Below are 23,243 nucleotides of genomic sequence, written 5' to 3'. Positions count from 1 at the left end.
CCTCATTGCTCTGGACAGGACTTCCAGTATTACGTTGAATAAAAGTAGTGAAAGTGGGCATCCTGGTCTTGCTCCAGATCTTAGAGGAAAGGCTTTTAATATTTCCCCATTGAGTACAGTGTTAGCTGTGGGTTTGTAATATATATTCCTTATTATTTCGAGGGATGTTCCTTTGTTGAGGGTTTTTTCATGAAGTGATGTTGATTTTTATTTAATGCTTTTCCAGTACCTGTTGAAAAAGTAATAGGCTTTTTTGTTCATGATTCTGTTAATATGATATATCATGTTCACTGATTTGCTTATGTTGAACAGTCTGCATCCCTGGGATGAATTCCACTTGATCATGGTGAATGATCTTTCTAATGTGGTGTTGAATTTGGTTTGCTAGAATTTTGTTGAGGATTTTTGCATCTGTGTTCATCAGGGATGTTGGCCTATAGTCTTCTTTTTTGGTTGTGTCCTTGTCTGGTTTTGGTATCAGGGTAATGCTCGTCTCATAGAATGAATTTTAAAGTATTCCTTCTGCTTCAATTTTGTTTGCAGAGTTTGAGTAGAATTGGTATTAGTTCTTTATATGTTTGATGGAATTTAGGAATGAAGCCATTAGGTCCTGGGCTCTTCTTTGATGGGAGACTATTATGGCTTCAGTCTCCTTACTCATTATTGGTGTATTAAGGTTTCTCTTTCTTCTTGGTTCAATCTTGGTAGGCTGTGTCCAGGAAAGTATCCATTTATTCTAGGTTTTCCAGTTTGTTGGTGTATAGTTCTTCATAATAGTCTGTCACGTATTATCTTCTTCATAATAGTCTCTTTGCATTTCTGTGGTCTCAGCTGTTTTATCTCCTCTTTTGTTTCTGGTTTTATTTGTTTGGATCTTCCCTCTTATTTCTAGCCTAGCTAAAGGTTTGTTAGTTAATTTTGTTTATCTTTTTTTAAAAAAACCAACCTTTCGTTTTGTTGATGTTCTGTATTGGTTTTTAGTCTCAATTTCATTTATTTCTGATTTGATCTGTACTATTTATTTCCTTCCACTAATTTTGGGTTTGTTTTGTTCTTTTTGTAGTTCTTTCAGGTATATCATTAGGTTGTTTATTTGAAGTCTTTCTACTTTTTGACATAGGTGTTTATTGTTATTAACTTCCTTCTTAGTACCACTTTTGCTGTATCCCATAGGTTTGGGTATGTTGTGTTTTCATTTCCATTGGTTTCAAGAAATTTTTAAATTTCCTTCTTAATTTCTTTATTGACCCATTTGTCATCCAGGAGCATGTTTAATTTTCATGTGTTGGTGTATTTTTCAAGCTTCCTTTTGTTACTGATTTCTAGTTTTATTCCATTGCGGCCAGATAAGATACTTGGTATGATTTCTACTTTTTTGAATTTGCTGAGACTTGTTTTTTGTCTCAGATATGATCTGTTTCGGAGAATGTTCCATGTGCTGATGAAAATAATGTGTTTTCTGCAGCATGGGTAAAATGTTCCATAAATGTTGATTAGGCCTGTTTGTGTACTGTATAGCTTAACTCCAGTGTTTCTTTGTTGTTTTTTTTTGTCTGGATGCTCTGTCCATTACTGAAAATGGGGTGTTGAAGTCCCCTATTATTACTGTATTGCAGTCTGTCTTTCCTTTTAAATGTATTAATATTTGCTTTATGCACTCAGATGCTCTGGTGTTGCATGCATAGAATTTATAATTGTTATATCCTCTTGCTGAATTGACCCTTTTATCACTACATAGTGACCCTCTTTCTTTTTACAGTCTCGATAGTCTATTTTATCTGATACAAATATAGCTACTCCTGCTTTTTGGTTTCCAGTTGCATGGAGAATCTTTTCCCACCCTTTCACTTTCAGTCTGTGTGTGGCTTTATAGGTGAGGAAAGTTTCTTATAGGCAGCATATAGTTTAACTCTTGCTTCATCTGTTTAGACACTTAATTCATTCTGCCTTGTAATTAGGGAATTGAGTCCATTTGCATTCAGTGTTATTGTTGCCAAGTAAACTTACTACTGTCATTTCATTGCTTGTTTTCTGTTGTTTTAGAACTCCTTTCTTCCTTTTTTCTTTTCTTACTGTTTTCCTTTGTGGTTAGGAGATTTTCTCTGGTAGTATGTTTTAATTCATTGCTTTTTAGTTTTAGTGAATCTATTATAGGTTTTTGCATTGTGGTAACCATGAGACTTATAAAAACATCTTAGATTACAAAACAAAGAATAAAATTTTTTTTTAATAACCCTCTTTTTTTTTTTTCCTACCTCAGGTCCAGCTTTATTAACTAATACAAGTCCAACCTCTGGAACATTCAAATTCACTGTTGCAAAGTTTAATTAAAAACACAGTTTACAAATATTTAGTATATTCTAAAAAGCATTTCTAAGTTAAGAATGAAAAAGTATGTACACAATATATAATCAAATACCAGGTGGCCTCAACTTCCACCAGGCCACGTTCGTCTTTTTAAGTTCTTCAGTATCTTCTGTCAAATCCACAAAGTTGTTTGCCATGACGGGGGAAGGAATGGAAATCCCCATTGCTTTTCAAACTCCATACGTGCTTACGATATCACCTGTGGAGTTACTTGCTGTGCAAGTTCTTTAAGATTATTGGTCACTTGTTCAGTGAGATGCATTTCTCTGTATGAGGGACCCAAGAGACAGATCATGTTGGGAGGGGGTCTGGTGTTGAAACATTCATTCTGGGCTTCCTGGAGCTAGCTCCATGAGCAATCTGGTGGTCTCATCAAGTTTATTCTGGAATATTTCAGCTTCTTCAGAGTCAAAAACTTCAACTGGAATGCCAAAGTTTGTTACTGCTTTCAGCGCTATGAGCCTGTCTTGAGTATTGGAGTCCAAACACACTGTTGGCTCTACTTCTTTAATCCCCATTTCTTCTGCTGTGTCAAGTGTCCTAGTATGGCCTTCCACCTTCAGGCAATGACATCTACATCTCTTGCAGGGTCCTGGAATGCCCTCCTTTTGTTAAAACATCCAGTAAACTATCTGCGATGACATACCGATAATCTTGGCACGTGGCCAAAAACTCATGGATGCTGAAATCGCTTGGAAGATCAGGGTCTTCCCCATAGGTTGAATAGATTAAATTAGAATCATCCTTGCTGATACTTGCATATGTGGAGTCATAATGCGGTGCATAAGAACTGTAGGACCCATAATTCAAATACAACACTGGAGTGACTTTGTTCCTTTTATCCTCTTTGAACCCCTGCAGAGTATTCACTCCATACTGAAGCCTTCCAGTTGTCATTCCCAGTCTCACAGAGCAGTAAGCCTGGCTCTCCTACAGTGGGATCCACACGATGGAGAAGTCCCAACATCGTTGTTCTGTCTGGTTTTCTTCTTTCAAATTCGCACTGACTTCACAAGCCGCCTGGTCAGCTTTCCTCCAGATTCCTTCACGATGCAGTCAAGCTGCTCCTACTCTCTGTCTAAATTATTGCTTTTAAACTTATCTTCAAGCATATCTTTGCCTTTCTTTTTATTTTCTTTGCTGGGACCCTTGAAAGCGTGTATTTCGGCATCTCCAGAGTCCTCTCTTGGCTAGCAGCCTCTGTCCTCCCCACTCTGTGAGGTGTCTGTTATTTCTGCTTTCGAGTTTTCTGCAAGTCAGCCATGAAGTCTATGCTCTGCTTCAGGCTCTGAATTCTTTCTTGGCTAAGAATTTTCATCCCTGAGTGCAACAGCTTCTTTGCATCTTTATAATAAGTGGTCTCTGGCTTATTGTAAATCATGGCATTAGTACACATTAGTTTGAAGTTATCCTTTAGTTCTTCTATGGACTGGTAGTCATTGTTCTTTTTTTTATTATTATTAAAGTTCTAGGGTACATGTGCATAACGTGCAGATTTGTTACATATGTATACTTGTGCCATGTTGGTGTGCTGCACCCATCAACTTGTCAGCACCCATCAACTTGTGCTTTACATCAGGTATAACTCCCAGTGCAATCTCTCCCCCGCTCCCCCCCATAATAGGCCCCGGTGTGTGATGTTCCCCTTCCCGAGTCCAAGTGATCTCATTGTTCATTTGCCACCTATGAGTGAGAACTTGCGGTGTTTGGTTTTCTGTTCTTGCGATAGTTTGCTGAGAACGATGGTTTCCAGCTGCATCCATGTCCCTACAAAGGACACAAACTCATCCTTTTTTATGGCTGCATACTATTCCATGGTGTATATGTGCCACATTTTCTTAATCCAGTCTGTCACTGATGGACATTTGGGTTGATTCCAAGTCTTTGCTATTGTGAATAGTGCCGCAATGAACATACGTGTGCATGTGTCTTTATAGCAGCATGATTTATAATCCTTTGGATACATACCCAGTAATGGGATGGCTGGGTCATATGGTACTTCTAGTTCTAGATCCTTGAGGAATCGCCATACGGTTTTCCATAATGGTTGAACTAGTTTACAGTCCCACCAACAGTGTAAAACTGTTCCTATTTCTCCACAACCTCTCCAGCACCTGTTGTTTCCTGACTTTTTAATGATTGCCATTCTAACTGGTGTGAGATGGTATCTCATTGTGGTTTTGATTTGCATTTCTCTGATGGCCAGTGATGACGAGCATTTTTTCATGTGTCTGTTGGCTGTATTGCATGTCTTCTTTTGAGAAATGTCTGTTCATATCCCTTGCCCACTTTTTGATGGGGTTGTTTGCTTTTTTCTTGTAAATTTGTTTGAGTTCTTTGTAGGTTCTGGATATTAGCCCTCTGTCAGATGAGTAGATTGCAAAAATTTTCTCCCATTCTGTAGGTTGCCTGTTCACTCTGATGGTAGTTTCTTATGCTGTGCAGAAGCTCTTTAGTTTAATTAGATCCCATTTGTCAATTTTGGCTTTTGTTGCCGTTGCTTTTGGTGTTTTAGACATGAAGTCCTTGCCCATGCCTATGTCCTGAGTGGTATTGCCTAGGTTTTCTTCTAGGGTTTTTATGGTCTAACATTTAAGTCTCTAATCCATCTTGAATTAATTTTCTTATAAAGAGTAAGGAAAGGATCCAGTTTCAGCTTTCTACTTCTGGCTAGCCAATTTTCCCAGCACCATTTATTAAATAGGGAATCCTTTCCCCATTTCTTGTTTTTCTCAGGTTTGTCAAAGATCAGATGGCTGTAGATGTGTGGTGTTATTTCTGAGGACTCTGTTCCGTTCCATCGGTCTATATCTCTGTTTTGGTACCAGTACCATGCTGTTTTGGTTACTGTAGCCTTGTAGTATAGTTTGAAGTCAGGTAGCGTGATGCCTCCAGTTTTGTTCTTTTGACTTAGGATTGTCTTGGCAATGCTGGCTCCTTTTTGGTTCCATATGAACTTTAAAGCAGTTTTTTCCAATTCTGTGAAGAAGCTCATTGGTAGCTTGATGGGGATGGCATTGAATCTATAAATTACCTTGGGCAGTATGACCATTTTCATGATATTGATTCTTCTTGTCCATGAGCATGGTATGTTCTTCCATTTGTTTGTGTCCTCTTTTATTTCACTGAGCAGTGGTTTGTAGTTCTCCTTGAAGAGGTCCTTTACATCCCTTGTAAGTTGGATTCCTAGGTATTTTATTCTCTTTGAAGCAGTTGTGAATGGAAGTTCATTCATGATTTGGCTCTCTGTCTGTTACTGGTGTATAAGAATGCTTATGATTTTTGCACATTAATTTTGTATCCTGAGACTTTGCTGAAGTTGCTTATCAGCTAAAGGAAATTTTGGGCTGAGATGATGGGGTTTTCTAAATATACAATCATGTCATCTGCAAACAGGGACAATTTGACTTCTTCTTTTCCTAACTGAATCCCCTTGATTTCTTTCTCTTGCCTGATTGCCCTAGCCAGAACTTCCAACACTATGTTGAATAGGAGGTGAGAGAGGGTATCCCTGTCTTGTGCCAGTTTTCAAAGGGAATGGTTCCAGTTTTTGCCCATTCAGTATGATATTGGCTGTGGGTTTGTCATAAATAGCTCTTATTATTTTGAGATACGTTCCACCAATACCGAATTTATTGAGAGTTTTTAGCATGAAGGGCTGTTGAATTTTGTCAAAGGCCTTTTCTGCATCTATTGAGATAATCATGTGGTTTTTGTCTATGGTTCTGTTTATATGCTGGATTACGTTTATTGATTTGCATATGTTGAACCAGCCTTGCATCCCAGGGATGAAGCCCACTTGATCATGGTGGATAAGCTTTTTGATGTGCTGCTGGATTTGGTTTGCCAGTATTTTATTGAGGATTTTTGCATCGATGTTCATCAGGGATATTGGTCTAAAATTCTCTTTTTTTGTTGTGTCTCTGCCAGGCTTTGGTATCAGGATGATGTTGGCCTCATAAAATGAGTTAGGGAGGATTCCCTCTTTTTCTATTGATTGGAATAGTTTCAGAGGGAATGGTACCAGCTCCTCCTTGTACCTCTAGTAGAATTCAGCTGTATATCCTTCTGGTCCTGGACTTTTTTTGGTTGGTAGGCTATTAATTATTGCCTCAATTTCAGAGCCTGCTATTGGTCTATTCAGGGATTCAACTTCTTCCTGGTTTAGTCTTGGGAGAGTGTAAGTGTCCAGGAAATTATCCATTTCTTCTAGATTTTCTAGTTTATTTGCATAGAGAACTGTTTATAGTATTCTCTGATGGTAGTTTGTATTTCTGTGGGGTCGGTGGTGATATCCCCTTTATCATTTTTTATTGCATCTATTTGATTCTTCTCTCTTTTCTTCATTAGTCTTGCTAGCGGTCTATCAATTTTGTTGATCTTTTAGAAAAACCAACTCCTGGATTCATTGATTTTTTTGGAGCGTTTTTTGTGTCTCTATCTCCTTCAATTCTCCTCTGATCTTAGTTATTTCTTGCCTTCTGCTAGCTTTTGAATGTGTTTGCTCTTGCTTCTCTAGTTCTTTTAATTATGATGTTAGAGTGTCAATTTTAGATCTTTCCAGCTTTCTCTTGTAGGCATTTAGTGCTATAAATTTCCCTCTACACACTGCTTTAAATGTGTCCCAGAGATTCTGGTATGTTGTATCTTTGTTCTCATTGGTTTCAAAGAACATCTTTATTTGTGCCTCCATTTCATTTTGTACCCAGTAGTCATTCAGGAGCAGGTTGTTCAGTTTCCATGTAATTGAGTGGTTTTGATTGAGTTTCTTAGTCCTGAGTTCTAGTTTGATTGCACTGTGGTCTGAGAGACAGTTTGTTATAATTTCTGTTCTTGTACATTTGCTGAGGAGTGCTTTACTTCCAATTATGTGGTCAATTTTGGAATAAGTGCAATGTGGTGCTGAGAAGAATGTACATTATGTTGATTTGGGATGGAGAGTTCTGTAGATGTCTATTAGGTCCTCTTGGTGCAGAGCTGAGTTCAATTCCTGGATATCCTTGTTAACTTTCTGTCTGGATCTGTCTAATGTTGACAGTGGGGTGTTGAAGTCTCCCATTATTATTGTATGGGAGTCTAAGTCTCTTTGTAAGTCTCTAAGGACTTGATTTATGAATCTGGGTGCTCCTGTATTGGGTGCATATATATTTAGGATAGTTAGCTCTTCCGGTTGAATTGATCCCGTTACCATTATGTAATGGCCTTCTTTGTCTCTTTTGATCTTTGATGGTTTAAAGTCTGTTTTATCAGAGACTAGGATTGCAACCCCTGCTTTTTTTTGTTCTCCATTTGCTTGGTAGATCTTCCTCCATCCCTTTGTTGTGAGCCTATGTGTGTCTCTGCATGTGAGATGGGTCTCCTGAATACAGCAAACTGATGGGTCTTGACTCTTTATCCAGTTTGCCAGTCTGTGTCTTTTAATTGGACCATTTAGTTCATTTACATTTAAGGTTAATATTGTTATGTGTGAACTTGATCCTGTCATTATGATATTAACTGGTTATTTTGCTCGTTAGTTGATGCAGTTTCTTCCTAGCATCGATGGTCTTTACATTTTGGCACGTTTTTGCAATGGCTGGTACCGGTTGTTCCTTTCCATATTTAGTGCTTCCTTCAGGATCTCTTGTAAGGCAGGCCTGGTGGTGACAAAATCTCTAAGCATTTGCTTATCTGTAAAGGATTTTATTTCTCCTTCACTGATGAAACTTAGTTTGGCTGGATATGAAATTCTGGGTTGAAAATTCTTTTCTTTAAGAATGTTGAATATTGGCCCCCACTCTCTTCTAACTTGGAGAGTTTCTGCTGAGAGATCTGCTGTTATTCTGATGGGCTTCCCTTTGTGGGTAACCCGACCTTTCTCTCTGGCTGCCCTTAACAGTTTTTCCTTCATTTCAACTTTGGTGAATCTGACAATTATGTGTCTTGGAGTTGTTCTTCTCGAGGAGTATCTTTGTGGCGTTCTCTGTATTTCCTGAATTTGAATGTTGGCCTGCCTTACTAGTTTGGGGAAGTTCTCCTGGATGATATCCTGCAGAGTGTTTTCCAACTTGGTTCCATTTTCCCCCTCACTTTCAGGCACCCTAATCAGACATAGATTTGGTCTTTTCACATAATCCCATACTTCTTGAAGGCTTTGTTCATTTCTTTTTCCTCTTTTTTCTTTAGACTTCTCTTCTCGCTTCATTTTATTCATTTGATCCTCAATCGCTGATACTCTTTCTTCCAGTTGCTCAAGTCGGTTACTGAAGCTTGTGCATTTGTCATGTATTTCTCGTGTCATGGTTTTTATCTCTGTCAGTTTGTTTATGGCCTTCTCTGCATTGATTATTCTAGTTATCCATTCTTCCATTCTTTTTTCAAGATTTTTAGTTTCTTTGCGCTGGGTATGTAATTCCTTCTTTAGCTCTGAGAAGTTTGATGGACTGAAGCCGCCTTCTCTCAGCTCGTCAGTGTCATTCTCCATCCAGCTTTGATCCGTTGCTGACAATGAGCTGTGTTCCTTTGGAGGGGGAGATGCGCTCTTATTTTTTGAATTTCCAGCTTTTCTGCCCTGCTTTTTCCCCATCTTTGTGGTTTTATCTGCCTTTGTTCTTTGATGATGGTGATGTACTGATGGGGTTTTGGTGTGAGTGTCCTTCCTGTTTGTTAGTTTTCCTTCTAACAGTCAGGACCCTCAGCTGTAGGTCTGTTGGAGATTGCTTGAGGTCCATTCCAGACCCTGTTTGCATGGGTGTCAGCAGCAGAGGTTCCAGAAGATAGAATATTGCTGAACAGCGAGTGTACCTGTCTGATTCATGCTTTGGAGTCTTCGTCTCAGGGGTGTACCCCGCCGTGTGAGGTGTGGGGTGTCGGTCTGCCTCTAGTTGGGGATGTCTCCCAGTTAGGCTACTCAGGGGTCAGGGACCCACTTGAGCAGCAGGCAGTCTGTCCGTTCTCAGATCTCAGCCTCCATGTTGGGAGATCCACTGCTCTCTTCAAAGCTGTCAGACAGGATCGTTTGCGTCTGCAGAGGTTTCTGCTGCTTTTTTTGTTGTTGTTTAGCTGTGCCCTGTCCCCAGAGGTGGAGTCTACAGAGACAGGCAGGCTTCCTTGAGCTGCTGTGGGCTCCACCCGGTTCGAGCTTCCCAGTGGCTTTGTTTACCTACTTAAGCCTCAGCAATGGCGGGCGCCCCTCCTCCAGCCTCGCTGCTGCCTTGCCAATAGATCGCAGACTGCTGTGCTAGCAAGGAGGGAGGCTCCCCGGGTGTGGGACCCTCCCGGCCAGGTGTGGGATATAATCTCCTGGTGTGCCATTTGCTAAGACCCTTGGTAAAGCACAGTACTGGGGTGGGAATTACCCGATTTTCCAGGTGTTGTGTGTCTCAGTCCCCCTGGCTAGGAAAAGGGATTCCCTTCCCCCTTGCGCTTCCTAGGTGAGGCAATGCCTCCCCCTGCTTCAGCTCTCGCTGGTCGGACTGCAGCAGCTGACCAGCACTGATTGTCCGGCACTCCCTAGTGAGATGAACCCGGTGCTTCAGTTGAAAATGCAGAAATCACCCGTCTTCTGTGTCACTGGCGCTGGGAGCTGGAGACTGGAACTGTTCCTATTCGGCCATCTTGCTTCTATTCCGTAGTCATTGTTCTTGATCTTTTCTTTCTTTCATTTAAAATCCATTGGGCATTTAATGATCATGAAGTAACGAGGAGCAGTAAAATCGGTCACAGGAAATGAAAAGAAAGCACTTGGATCTTTTCTCTGCAATTGTCTTTCCAGTTGATTCAAAGCTTCTTGAAGGGGTGTCTGTTCTTTTTTGGCTAAAGTGCTTGTGAGAGGCTTCTCATGGGGCATGTCTAATCTCACAGGGGCGTGACACTGGAGGTCTTTTTCCGCCTTGTTCTCCACCCGGTCTCAATCTCGCTTCTTTTTATCTTCCTTAACTCTTATATTTTCTCCTCTTTTCTTCCCCTGGAACCTGCTTCTCTCCTTTCTTTCTCTTTTTCTGCTTTCCGTCCTTGTGTTTGTCATGATCGTTTTTGTCTTCGAAGAGGCTGGCGGCGTGCCCTGAGCTGCTCGTGGAGAGTTCGGTGGCTTCGTTCCCTCCTACTTTGAGGACCAGCTTCAAGGGCTTCTCTACATACTCCTCATAGAGGTGTTTGTCCGACTTGTGCTGCTTGTGCCTCTTGCCCGCGTCCGACGGAGCCCCAGTGCCTGCCAGCGCGCCAGGCCCAGGCCTGCCACTTCCAGTCCGGGCCCAGGGCGGGAGCAGGGCCCGGGAAGCCCCGCTCCAGAAGCTGAGAAACCCTCTTTACTATAACTCCACCACCCTCCCCTACATTTTGACACTATGTTGTGTTAATTTTTGTATTTTTAAATTGCCTCTCTCTTAAGGTTGCTGTAAGTATTATTGTCTTTGGTAGATTTGTCTTTTGGACTTCATACCAACCAGAGTTACAAATGGATTGCACACCACAAATTACAGTAATAGAGTATTCTGGTTTGTTTGTGTACTTAATTTTACCAGTGGTTTTTATAGCTTTACAAGCTTTCTTTTTGTAAGTTAGTGTTTTTTTCTGTCTGTTGGAAGAACTCCCATAAGCATTTTTTGTAAGATGGTTCTGGTAGTGGTGAATTCTCTTAGCTTAAGTTTGTCTGGGAAAGACTATATATTTGGCTGGGCACAATGGCTCACACCTATAATCCCAGCACTTTGGGAGGCACAGATGGGAGGATTGCTTGAGCCCAGGAGTTCAAAACCACCCTGGTCAACATAGCGTGATCCCATCACTACAAAAGAAGTTTTAAAAAATGAAAAGACAAAACAAAAACCGTCTTTTTTATATTTGAAAGATAGCATTGCTCAATACTTTATTCTTAGATGGCATTTTTTTAAAGCATGTTGAAGATGGCATTCCACTCTCCTGACCTTTATAGTTTCTGTTAAGATGTCTGTTGCCAGACAAGTTAGAGCACTTGTATACATCATTTACTTCTTTTCTCTTGCTGCTTTCTTTGTCCTTGACCTTTGAGTGTTTGATTATTATATAACTTGTGAGTGGTCTTATTTGCATCAGATCTATTTGGTGTTGTCTCACCTTTATTCCTGTACCTGGATATTTATCTTTTTCTCAAATTTTGGGATTTTTTTCTGTTATTTCTTGAAATAAGCTTTTTACCCCTTGCCCTTACTTAACAAGAGCACTTGCTCTTAAATACCAATAAATTTCTTTGATTTTCTCTTAGGAGGTAATTTTCTATGTATTAAAGGCAACCTTCATTCCTTTTCATTGTTTTTTTCTTTTTTCTCCTCATGTATTTTGAAATAGCCTGTCTTTGAGCTCACTGACTTTTTTTTGTTTCATATATCCTGTGATTGAGAGACTCTAATGAATTTTTTAGTTCACCAAATATATTTCTCAGTTTCAATTTCTGTTTGTTTTCTTTGTATTATTTCACTCTCCTTGTTAAATTTCTCTAGTAAATTTCTGTATTACTTTTCTGTGTTGTCTTGTAGGTTATTGAGTTTCCATCGTGCTGTTGAGAGCATCTAATGAATTTTTCTGTTCACCAAATGTGTTTCTCAGTTTTGATTTCTGTTTGATTTTTTTTTGTATTATTTCGATCTCCTTGCTAAATTTCTCTAATAAATTTCTTAATTATTCTTCTGCGTTGTCTTGTAGGTTATTGAATTTCCTTATACCTGGTATTTTGAATTCTTGGTCAGAAAGCTCATGTCACCATCTTGTTAGGGTCAGTCACTGGTTCCTTGCTTTGTCTGTTTGTAGTCATGGTTCCCTGTTTTCGGTTGTTTGTTGTGGATATACATCTGTGTCTTTACATTCAAGGATTAGTTATTTATTCTAGTCTTCTCTGTCTGGCGTGTTTTGGTTTTTATTGAATATGCTTGCTTAGAGATTCTTTGAAGTTTACCTGTTAATTTTCTTTTTTTTTTTATTCTTAAATCTGCTAGGTTGCTGCCTCCTTTTCAGCACTAGGTAGTGCCTTAAGCCCAAGTTTGCATACGTTCTAGTAAACAATCAGAATGCTGCCCATCCTGAATGAGGGAGGTCCCAAAGGGGATATCCTGGTAGTGTGTGAAGGCTGGGTAGAGATTCATGTCCAATGAACCTGTGAAATGAACCTCTTACAGTGTGGTACTGCTGAACACCCACTCCAACCTGGCATCTCTTTTGGCTGAGTTACAAAGCAGAGTTTCCAGGACTAGGGATGGTAGTCCCACCTCCCACCTTCTCTCTTTATTTCTGGCTGTTTTCAGGGATATTTCTCCCTTAGGTATTTCCACTGCTCCCGATTATTAGGACAGGGACAGGTCTGTTGCCAGCAAACTCAAGATGGTGGAGAAGCCAGTTGTCCACCTCAGTTATACTTTTTCCAATTTAGCAACTCTGAGTTGGGAAAGTTTTCTGCATGCTTGGTGCTGGACCGATTGAGGGGAGGGGCACTGTGATTATGAAAGTCTAATTTGCTTTCTTTTACTTAGAGTTTTTTCACTTCTTTGTGGTCTTGGGAACTGTCTCCTTCTCATATTTGAGTTCTGGGATATTGCTCATGATAATGTCAGCACTGTATATGTGGTTTTGGTTTTCTGTGGCGGTGAGTGAAGCCAGCTTACTTCTATACCACCGTTTTAGAACCAGAAGTATCTGTCCATTTTTGAATTGTATTGTCTTTTTATTATTGAGTTGTAAGAGTTGTTTGTTCTAGATACAAGTCCCTTATCAAATATACGATTCACAATTTTTTTTTTATTCTGTGCTTTGTCTTTTCAACTTTCTTTTAGACAGGTAAAAGCTTAAGGTCCTTCAGTATTCAGCTACCATAAAATATGGTTGAATAATTTACTAGACTTGCATATAATGTTAATTACCCATAGTATTTTATTTATTTGCATTTGAAGGAGGATTTAGATATTTATATACAAATTTGACCAGACAGTAAGTTTATCTTAACTTTTAATGTTGCTTTAAATTGTCTGAGATGAATTTTCATGTCATAATCAAAAATTTTTTTGAGACTTTGGTTTATTTATGTTTCAGTTAAAATACCACAAAAATTAATGTGTGTGTGACCATTCTGGCTAAATTATCTGAAACTAAAAAGTATTTGTCTTACAAGCCAGAATTTTATTTTTCACTAAGATTAATAATACTAGTTACTTTTATGACATTTAGTCTGAAAGGTGCACATTTTCTTGGAGATTTGTGCTTGAAACTACTATTAGAAGCTTTTTTTTTTAAGACTGAGCTTTTTAGAAAAAGTTATACCATGGTGTGTGCATTTGAGCAGTACCCATATAGTTTCATAGTCATTGAAAATCAAGAGAATTACTGATTTACTTTCTATAACAATAATTGCATATTAAATTGCTTATGAACTTTGGATACAGCATTTCATCAGATTTCTGACATATTAATCTTAAAAGAATTATATTAATCATAAAATTACTGTTGTTCAGTTTGGAGGTTGACCCTTAACCCATTTATGCCTAGTGTTCCATTATTGGGCTGCTAAGCTTGTGGGAGTTCTTTATATGCTACTGCTCAAGGTCATCACCAAAGTTTGATTTTTCACACACAAAAAATTGCAATCTCTGGTATAAATAGGTTAATTGATTCCCTTCTAGTTCCCTTACATAAAGGGGAGATGTTAGGACGTTATACATGTCTTCATTGTTTATAAGGAGAAAGAAAATACTTTATAAGGAGAAAGTGAGATTTAAATCCATCAAAATTTCTACTAGACTCCGTTGAAAGCCTTCTTAGAGGCCACCCAATTTGAAAAAGACATCCTGTGCATCAGTTTTACAGTAACAAATTCTTGGTTCTCTGACATCAACTGTGGGTGCTCTACAATTCTATTCAATTCTGACACTGGCTACTACTAATGCATACCCTACGGGGTAAGGGTTCTGTCTGATAGTACTGCTCACTTCAGACACCAGCCACAAATGGAGTCCCTAGGCTCCCTGCACTTCTGCCCTATCTGAGGCTATCCAGGAGCCCCCAGCTACCAGTCTTCTCATTGGTACACAGATAAACATTTAACACTTAAAAGAGTCCAAACATTTTAGGAGCTGTGTACCAGGACCAGGGGCAAAGATCAAATATATTTTTCTTCTTTTATCATAGTATCACAACCCCTCTTGTAAATTTTTCATTTTAGTTATTGAACTTTTCAACTCTGGAATTTCCATTTGGTTCTTTTTTATAATTTCTATCTCTTCATTGGTATTCTCTATTTGGTAAGATGTTGGTCTCATACTCTCCTTTAACTCTCTTGACATGGTTTCGTTTAGTTTTTTGAAATACTAATAATAGCTGGCTTGAAATCTTTGTCCAGTAAGTCTAACACCTTGGCTTCTTCATGAACAGTTTCTGTTGTCTGCTTTTATTTATATATATATATATATATATGTATGTGTGTGTGTGTATATATATATATATATGTATGGCACCATATTTTCCTGTTTGTATGTTTTATAATTATATTTTTGTTGAAAACCAGACAGTTTAAATTATGTATCGTTTCTGGAACTTAGATTCCTCCCTACCCTCCCCCCACCCCAGTTTGTTTTTGTTGTTGCTGTGGTTTATTTCTTTAGTGATTTTCATGGGCTAATTTTTGTATAGTCTCTATTCTTTGAAGTCTCTGCTCAGCTGGCATAGTGGTCAGTTAATGGTTGTCCAGAAATTGCTTTAAATGCCTCTTTTCTCAGCTTTTGCTGAGGGGCTCTGTGAGTATGTTGGGGCAGAGCCTCAAGATCAACAAGAGGCAAAATATTAGTCATCTGAGGTTTTTCCCGGGCATGTACATAGCCTTACATATGCTTATGGCCTTCTAAATTCCTTTGACTGTATCAGAGTTTTTCCAAGCCCCTGGTGGACATTTCATTCCTCAGTTTGTACTTTTGAATTTTTTGGTCAACCTCTTGTTAGACCCAACTGGTAAAATTCCTCCATGCAGCTACAGTGTTAAATAATTGCTGTTGATTGTTTTCCACAATGACTCTGCAGCATATAGGGCTCTTCATGTAGAGTGAGCCCTTAGTCAAATCAAAAAAAGGCAAGTGCTAGGAATGGAGTGGTGTTCAACAAGCTGCCAGACAAGTCCAACAGTGGCAGTTTTCTGAGGGTAGCTACGGCTTTGGAGGAGCTCCAAATGGGTTCCGGCTTGTCCAGTGGCTGCCTGGCTGCTAGTTTTTACAGCTACTGTGGATGCAAGGCTTTCATTTTCAAGACTGTTTTGAAGCTGCAGAGGGAGGGATCAGATTAGAACAAATTAAATGCCACAAAGCTTGCTGTTTTAGCATTCATCTGGTGTTCCTGAATAAATACTTCTTGGATTGTTACAAACCTTTAATTTCCAGAGTTCGGGAAACGGTTGCTTTTGACAGTTTTTGCCAGTGTTCTTGTTGCTTTTATGGAGGAACAGATATTGAAAGATCCTTACTCAGCAATTTTGTAAATGCCTCTTTTCAGTCCTATGTACTTTTATCTACATCCTGCCACCAATCTGTGATCAACCTCTCGTTACTTGCCTGTCTCTTATGTTTCTACTGGATCCTTGGAACACTGGTTCCATGGCTAATATGCTTATATTATCAAAATTTCACTATTAGCCTCCCCTTCTTGCCTGGTAGCCCACTCAGGGCTCTGTCTCTTACATCTCACATAAATCAAAATACTCAGTGCCTCTCTTAAATATCAGTATTCCTCAGGATTCTTGCTTAGGTCCCTTCTCTTGTATATCCATTCTCCCTAAGAAATCTTACCCAATTGTTGCTCATATTGGCAAATCGATCTTCTTCTCTAGCCCAGATCTCTTTCTTAAGCTCCGTATCTATATGTGTTTCATTTAAATATCCATTTGGAAATTCTACAGACATGTAAAATTCTATAAATGCAACACAGAAGTCAACCCGCCCCTCTTTTACAGTTTTCTTTGAATGACATGATCATCCATCCGGTTGCCGAAGTCAGAAATGTAAGAGTCATCTTTGATTTCTTCTGCCTTATCCTACTCTCAAATTCCAGTTACCATAGCCTCTTGATTCAACTCCCTATATCCTTGACCTTTTCTCCACCTCCACTGACATCTCGACTGAATTCCTCCAGCAGCCTCCTAAACAGATTTTCCTTTCTGTAGTTCTGTTGCCAGTGTCCCCACAATGTGTCCACGGAGAACTTTATAAAATGCGAATCCATACAGGTCATTATTACATGCATGTGCGCGTGCGCGCGCGCGCACACACACACACACACACACACACACACACACAGACACACACACAGTTCCTCTCTCTCATACTCTTTTTTTTTTTTTTTTTTTTTCTGAGCCGGAGTCTCGCTCTGTCACCCAGGCTGGAGTGCAGTGGCACGATCTTGGCTCACTGCAAGCTCTGCCTCCCAGATTCACACCATTCTCCTGCCTCAGCCTCCCAAGTAGCTGGAACTACAGGTGCCCCCCAGCACGCCTGGCTCATTTTTTGTGTTTTTTTTTTTTTAGTAGAGTCGGGATTTCACTGTGTTAGCCAGGATGATCTTGATCTCCTGACCTCGTGATCCACCCGTCTCGACCTCCCAAAGTGCTGGGATTACAGGCTTGAGCCACTGCGCCTGACCTCATACTCCTTTTCTTTCTCTCCATTGTACTCCTTGTTTCATCCCACCTACACTTTTCCTATTCCCAGATGCCATGTTTCTCTTGCTGTCAGGTTTCTGTACATACTGAAAACATTCTTCTTCATTTGCTTGGCTTAATCTGATTCATAGTTCAGATATCAGCTCAAAAGTCACTTCCTCTGATAAGCCTTCCTAGATTCTCACAAGTCTGAGTTAGATACTTGTGGATATAGCCATAGGATTTTGTACTTATTGAGCACCTGTCATACCATACTGTAATTGCCTATTTATTCATTATTTTCTCCAAGTAGACTGTAAAGTCCATGAAGTCAGTGGCTGTTTTATAGGTAGCCTGTGGTTTAGCACTGAACATTGGGTCTCCACAAATTACTTGAGTAGAGAAATCATAACTACATTTATGAATAAAGGAACCAACTATACCCAGCACTATATATACAAAGATACATTAGACAAATGTATGAATAAAGTAGACTTTTGAAACATCTGGTATTTCAGGGATATAGTTTCTCTTAGTAATGTGGGATTAATCATTTAAAGCCAATGATTCTAGATAAAGTTCTATATATTTTATTTGAAGAAATAAAATGGCATAAATAAATGTGAAACTCGTAAGTATTATTTACAAATAAAAGGAGAAAATGAAAGGAAACTGTTACATATTATGCTTTGTTTTGCCTTTAAGGCAAAATAGATATATATTTATAATATAAATATATATATAAAACAATCGGCTATCACCTGGTCTCCTGTACTATGTTATTTTATAACTAATTTTCATCTGACTATAAATACATCATAAACATTTTCTTATGCTAGGAAATACACTTAAACATCTCCTGTTGCTGAGGTTAGCAAACTTTTTCTATAAAGAACCAGATAGCACATATTTTAGGTTTTGAGGGTTGTAGGGTGTCTTTTGCTACTACTCAACTCTGTCTATAGCAGAAGTAGCCATAGACCATTCTAAATGGCTGTGGTGTATTCTAATAAAACTTTATTTACAAAAATCAGACAGCAAGCAGCATTTGCTACAGAGCCACAGAGCTATTATACAGATATAACATAATTTACTTATTTCCCTATTTTTGGAAATTTAGATTATCTTCATTTTTTTTCACTATTGTTAGTCATACTCGCCTCACATCTTAGTATCTGAATCTTTGTGTACATTTTGAAGTTTTTCCTTAGGATAAATTCTGAAAGCCTAATTTCTGAGGCTAAGAGTACATCCTTATGACTTTTTTTTTTTTCCCATGAGAATAGGTAATTTAACACTTTCTGTGACTGAGTTTGATTAGTTTGTTTTGTGGTTTTGTGGAGATGGGATAAGAAAGATGGAGTAAAATTTAGAAAGACAGAAGCAAAGGAAGACTGGAAGGAAACAGACTGAGTTAATGATAGTGATATAAAACTCGAGATGTTCCAGGAATAAGAAAATATGCAAATTTTTATAAACATAAATTTTCTTGCTCACATGCCAAGTTTTGCTGTTTTACAGCTCTGTTGAGGTTTGTTTAAAACCTTGTTTAGATTGAATTTAAGATTTGGGAGATGGGATATGCAAATTACACAATAAATATTTCTTATTCTCCTAAGATACTCTTAGGCTATCACTATTTTGACTTTAATTATCCATCAGCTTAAAAAAAAAAAAACTTTTCTATTCCAGATGATGATAGAGAAAGAAGTCTAATTAATTAGAGCAGAGATTGACAAACTGCTATCCATGGGCCAAATCCTTCTTGTTGCCTATTTTTGTAAATGAAGTTTTATTTTAACTCAGTCATGCCTGTTCACTTAAGTATTGCTTACAGCTGCTTCCAGGCTACAAAAGCAGAGTTATGTAATTGTGTCAGATACAGCATACCCCATAAAACCTAAAATACTTACTGTCACCTTCCAGAAAAAGTTTGCAGACCCCCAAATTAGAGGAATGGTACATTTAGTCTTTGTGTTTCTTGAAACTGAATCTACAAAAATACCCCAAGTAATTTTGCTACAAATAGGCTAACAAGATTTTAGATGGGCAATTTAGAGATCAAATCAAGACACCTAAATTGCAGAATAAAATGTTGAAAAATGACATAAGAATTGTTGGGATATAGAGGACTTAATGTTTTGTTTTGTTTTTTTGTTTTTTTGAAACAGAGTCTCGCTGTGTCGCCCAGGGTGGAGTGCAGTGGCTGGATCTCAGCACACTGCAACCTCCGCCTCCCGGGTTCATGCCATTCTCCTGCCTCAGCCTCCCGAGTAGCTGGGACTACAGGCACCCACCACCACACCCGGCTAATTTTTTGTATTTTTAGTGGAGAGGGGTTTCACCGTGTTAGCCAGGATGGTCTCGACCTCCTGACCTCGTGATCCACCCGCCTCAGCCCCCCAAAGTGCTGGGATTACAGGCGTGAGCCACCATGCCCAGCTGATGACTTAATGTTTAGAATAGTTCTGGGTTCTGTGAAAGATGAAATTCAGAGCACCCACATACTCCCTGTTGAAGAGGCATCTGCCTTTTGTTATGTACTTACACACAATGGGAAGCAGCCAACACCGCAGAGTTTGTTATGTACTTACACACAGTGGGAAGTAGCCGGCTCCACAGTTTTGCCGTGGTGTCAAGTTTTGATGGCGCTTTTTAAAATAACTTTTGTAGTTTCTGAATTAGGGAACATCAATCAAATTGGAAAATTCAAACTCTTCAATTTTTGAAACCTGTGTACATGGGCTTATTCTCCCAAAGACGATCTTATTTCTGTTGGACTTGTCTCACTTCAGTTTGCCATGATAATAAGAGGGAACCTTCAGAGGATGTGAAGGGGAGTTGTTGCTTAAAGGGTATGAAGTTTCAGTTAGACATGATGAATAAGTTCTGGACATCAGTTGTACTGCATGGTGACTATAGTTAATAATGTATTATATATTTGAAAATCGCTAAGAGATTAGATTTTAAGTATTCTTACCACAAAATAATAAGTATGTGAGGCGATAGATATGTTAGCTCGATTTATTCATGGTGTGTACATACCAAAGTGTCGTGTTGTATACCCTATATATATACAATTTTTATGTATCAGTTTTCCTTAATAGAGTTGAGGGAGTAGGGATATTTTCTTTCCTTCAATCTATGTGTTTCCTAGAAATACCTAATGTCCCGAATCCTTTAAGAATCCAAAATCATTTAGTAGAAGGTTTCAAAATACCGTAACTTTCACTAATTTTATAAAAACATTCTTGAAAGCATCTTGTATATAGAACTTCTAGAAGTATAGTGAAAAAGTGCCTGGACTGAAGTCACAAGTTCTTAACTAGACCACTAACTGGATGTTGAGAAAAGCTGGGTTTCTAGTACCAGCTACCTATCTCTGGACTTCTTTTAGGAGAAAAGCCACTAATTTTAATGCTAAATCCACTGATTTGGGGGCATTTTCTCACGGTTTAACCTAATCCTTACTAACGAGAGTTGTAGTAGACTAGTTTATCTCTAAAGACTTTACGGTTCTGTATCTCCACACATTTGTGTGAGGTAGAGCTAGTGGAGGGAAATAAATAGAAGTGGTCTGTATCTGGTCAAGATAAAGCAATGCTATTACAGAACTACAAATTTTATGGTAATAAAAGACATACTATTTCCAAAAAGCAACTGACTCTCGTGTTCAGTTTTACACATTTCTCTTTCCTTATTTAACTTTTGAGTTTCTTATTTTATCCTGTTTCTTTCATTTTCGCTTTATATCATTCTTATTCTGTATTAGAGCTGTTAGTGCTATGCCAAGAATTTCTTGTGTTGTGGCTGTTCTTCAGGAGGTTGTTCCTGAGGAAGGTTGATGAGTAAGGCACTGAGCCATCTCTAGCTGCAGGAGGACTGGAGAGAGAGGTGTGTCTTTGTTGAAAGAGTGACTACAGATTTGGATGGCACTTCAGGTCATTCAGGGTAGGAAAGTGCAATAAGCTGGGGACCCTTCTCAACCCCACACACCCATGTCCTCCTGTAACCCTGATGGTAGTTAACATTAATTGTATCAGAGTCTCTCTTTTTTCATGCATGTGTTTCTTCAGATATTCAAAGGCTTTCACATCATTCCCTTCTCCTTAAGCAGTTATTCTGTTTTGTTGTGGGTTCTCTAATTCATTTAATAAATATTTGTTAAGCACATGCCATGTGTTTTTTGTTGAGTTCTGGGGACATAGTGTTCATCACCTCCCTGAGAGTTTGCCATCAAATGGGAAAGTCAGATAAGGAAACAGGCAATTATAATACGAAATAAAAACTGAGGAATTAAGGAAGCCAACATTGACTTTTTTAAAACATTGAACCAGCTTGGTTAATGGAAAGAGTATTGGTTTTAGGTTTTGTTGATCCGGATTCTATTGCTTAATAGTTATGTGACTTTGGGAACATTAACCTCTATCAATACTGCAAGATTATCCTAAGTTTTAGAAATACATAGGTAAAGCACTTACCCTAGTACCTGCTGAGTAAATAATTTCTTCCTTTTTCCTAAGTCGTACATCCCAAAATTGTTGTAATTCTGAAGCCTATAAATAGAAAGTCAATTCCTCTGGCCTCTACTTCACAGGCAATGTGAAAACTGGATATAAAATTATTTTTAAGACACTTTGTGAACACTCTGCCCATAAACTATTAGTACAGTCCAGTTTTGTAATTGTTTCTTGTAAAATTTATCCAAAATTCCATTATTAAGATATATTGACTATAAACAAATACCTTAGGAATTTACAGTATTGCTTGTAAAATATGGCATTGCACTAGTAATTCTGTAATCACTGGTCTTGAATTTGTCAACTTAAGAGAAAATACTTCACTGTCTTCCCACCTCCCTCAACCTGTAGTTTAGCATACCAGTTACTCTTAGTCAAATTGTGGTTTTTGTCCGGAAGGGTAATGGTTATAACATTTATTCTTGAGATATTTAAAAAGCAGTCAAGTAAGTCATCAGTAAATTGATTAAATCTATTTTCTTAAGACTCATCAGTATAGTTTGAATGTTCTCTATTTGAAGAATTGAAAAACTATAGAATTTAGGGATTAATACCATGTTGTATTTAGAAATGAAATAGCCAAACTAGAAACTGAAATTGGTATAACAGCAACACAAGTTTGTAATTTTTCAAAAGCATGACAGTTGGTAGTTCACATCAGAATATTACAGTTGGGAGAATCAAATCTTGTTTCATTATGTGACTGATCTTTCCAATTTTGCTATGCTTTATGTAATAACTGTTCCAGATTTATTTTTCTGTCATAAGTGTACCTTAAAAATAAGAGAAGCTAATGTTATTCTTTATAAGAAATGTAAACATTAAGATATCAACACAATGTAGAACTATTTTCTATATATTTTATATAAATCATTCTAAATCATAAATGGGAAATAGTGATCAAATATTTACTTTCCTACCAAAAGAAAAGGCCTAGTGAAGCAGAGTGAGGAGGGATAAGGGGTGGGGAAGAAGCCTGAGGCTTGTGTTGGTAGGAGTACCACAGTGAGACTGGGTGACAGCATGAGAAAAATGGATGTGTTCTTCCATCACTGCTGTTCCCTCTTTTTGAATTACACAAATGGCACATACCCAAGGGGAACTAGGGACAATGCTCTGAGGACAGTAACCACTTCCATACAGCCCTACCAGATTCGTGAGAGCAATGGTGCATCTGCTTTTTGTTGCCATTGTTGTTACTTAACCTTGTCATGGACACATTATTGTTTCTGTGGCATTTCTTTTGTGGGTTCTCACTCATATTACTCTTTATTATGGCTATGCTGGATTGTCTGTTGGCAAGTCAGCACTATTTACCCTTTCGGCACCTTGACTGATACACTGGTTTCTGAGAAGTGTGCATGTTGGCTTTTTTCCCCTCTCATTTTGTCTCCCCTTGTTCCATACCACCAAATATAAAATTTAGATACCCCGAAATCCATTACAGATAATTGATCTGTAGAGATTTTGTTTTGATTTGGTTTTGTCTTTTTTTTTTTCCTTTTAATGGCAAAATTTCATTTTTACCCTCCTTCCCACTGCAATAGCAAAATTCCACACACTGGAACTGCTTTTACATCCCGCTTTCTCCCAGAGCTGCCTCTCTTTTAAGGAAGGCTCTTGTTTGAAAACATTAATGCCAAGAAAGGCATTCATTGATTTATTTAGTAAACTTTTTGTGAATTTTTGTAACCTTCATAACACTGTGCTAAGTGGTATTTATAGATGATTCAGTGAAG

General features: G+C 38.4%; 1 protein-coding gene and 1 pseudogene across 7 annotated transcripts in view; one reads left to right on the top strand and one right to left on the bottom strand.

Annotated features, from left to right (window-relative positions):
* The window catches only part of REV3L (REV3 like, DNA directed polymerase zeta catalytic subunit), a 190,881-nt gene that overhangs the window by 51,416 nt on the left and 116,222 nt on the right, over positions 1-23,243 (top strand). The window lies entirely within an intron of this gene.
* LOC103240992 (bromodomain-containing protein 7-like) lies at positions 1,019-22,867 on the bottom strand (annotated as a pseudogene).

Source organism: Chlorocebus sabaeus, chromosome 13 (assembly GCF_047675955.1).
Source record: "Chlorocebus sabaeus isolate Y175 chromosome 13, mChlSab1.0.hap1, whole genome shotgun sequence".
Classification (NCBI taxonomy): domain Eukaryota; kingdom Metazoa; phylum Chordata; class Mammalia; order Primates; family Cercopithecidae; genus Chlorocebus; species Chlorocebus sabaeus.
The sequence above is the reverse complement of the archived record's forward strand: the minus strand, read 5'-3'. Positions and strand labels throughout refer to the sequence as shown.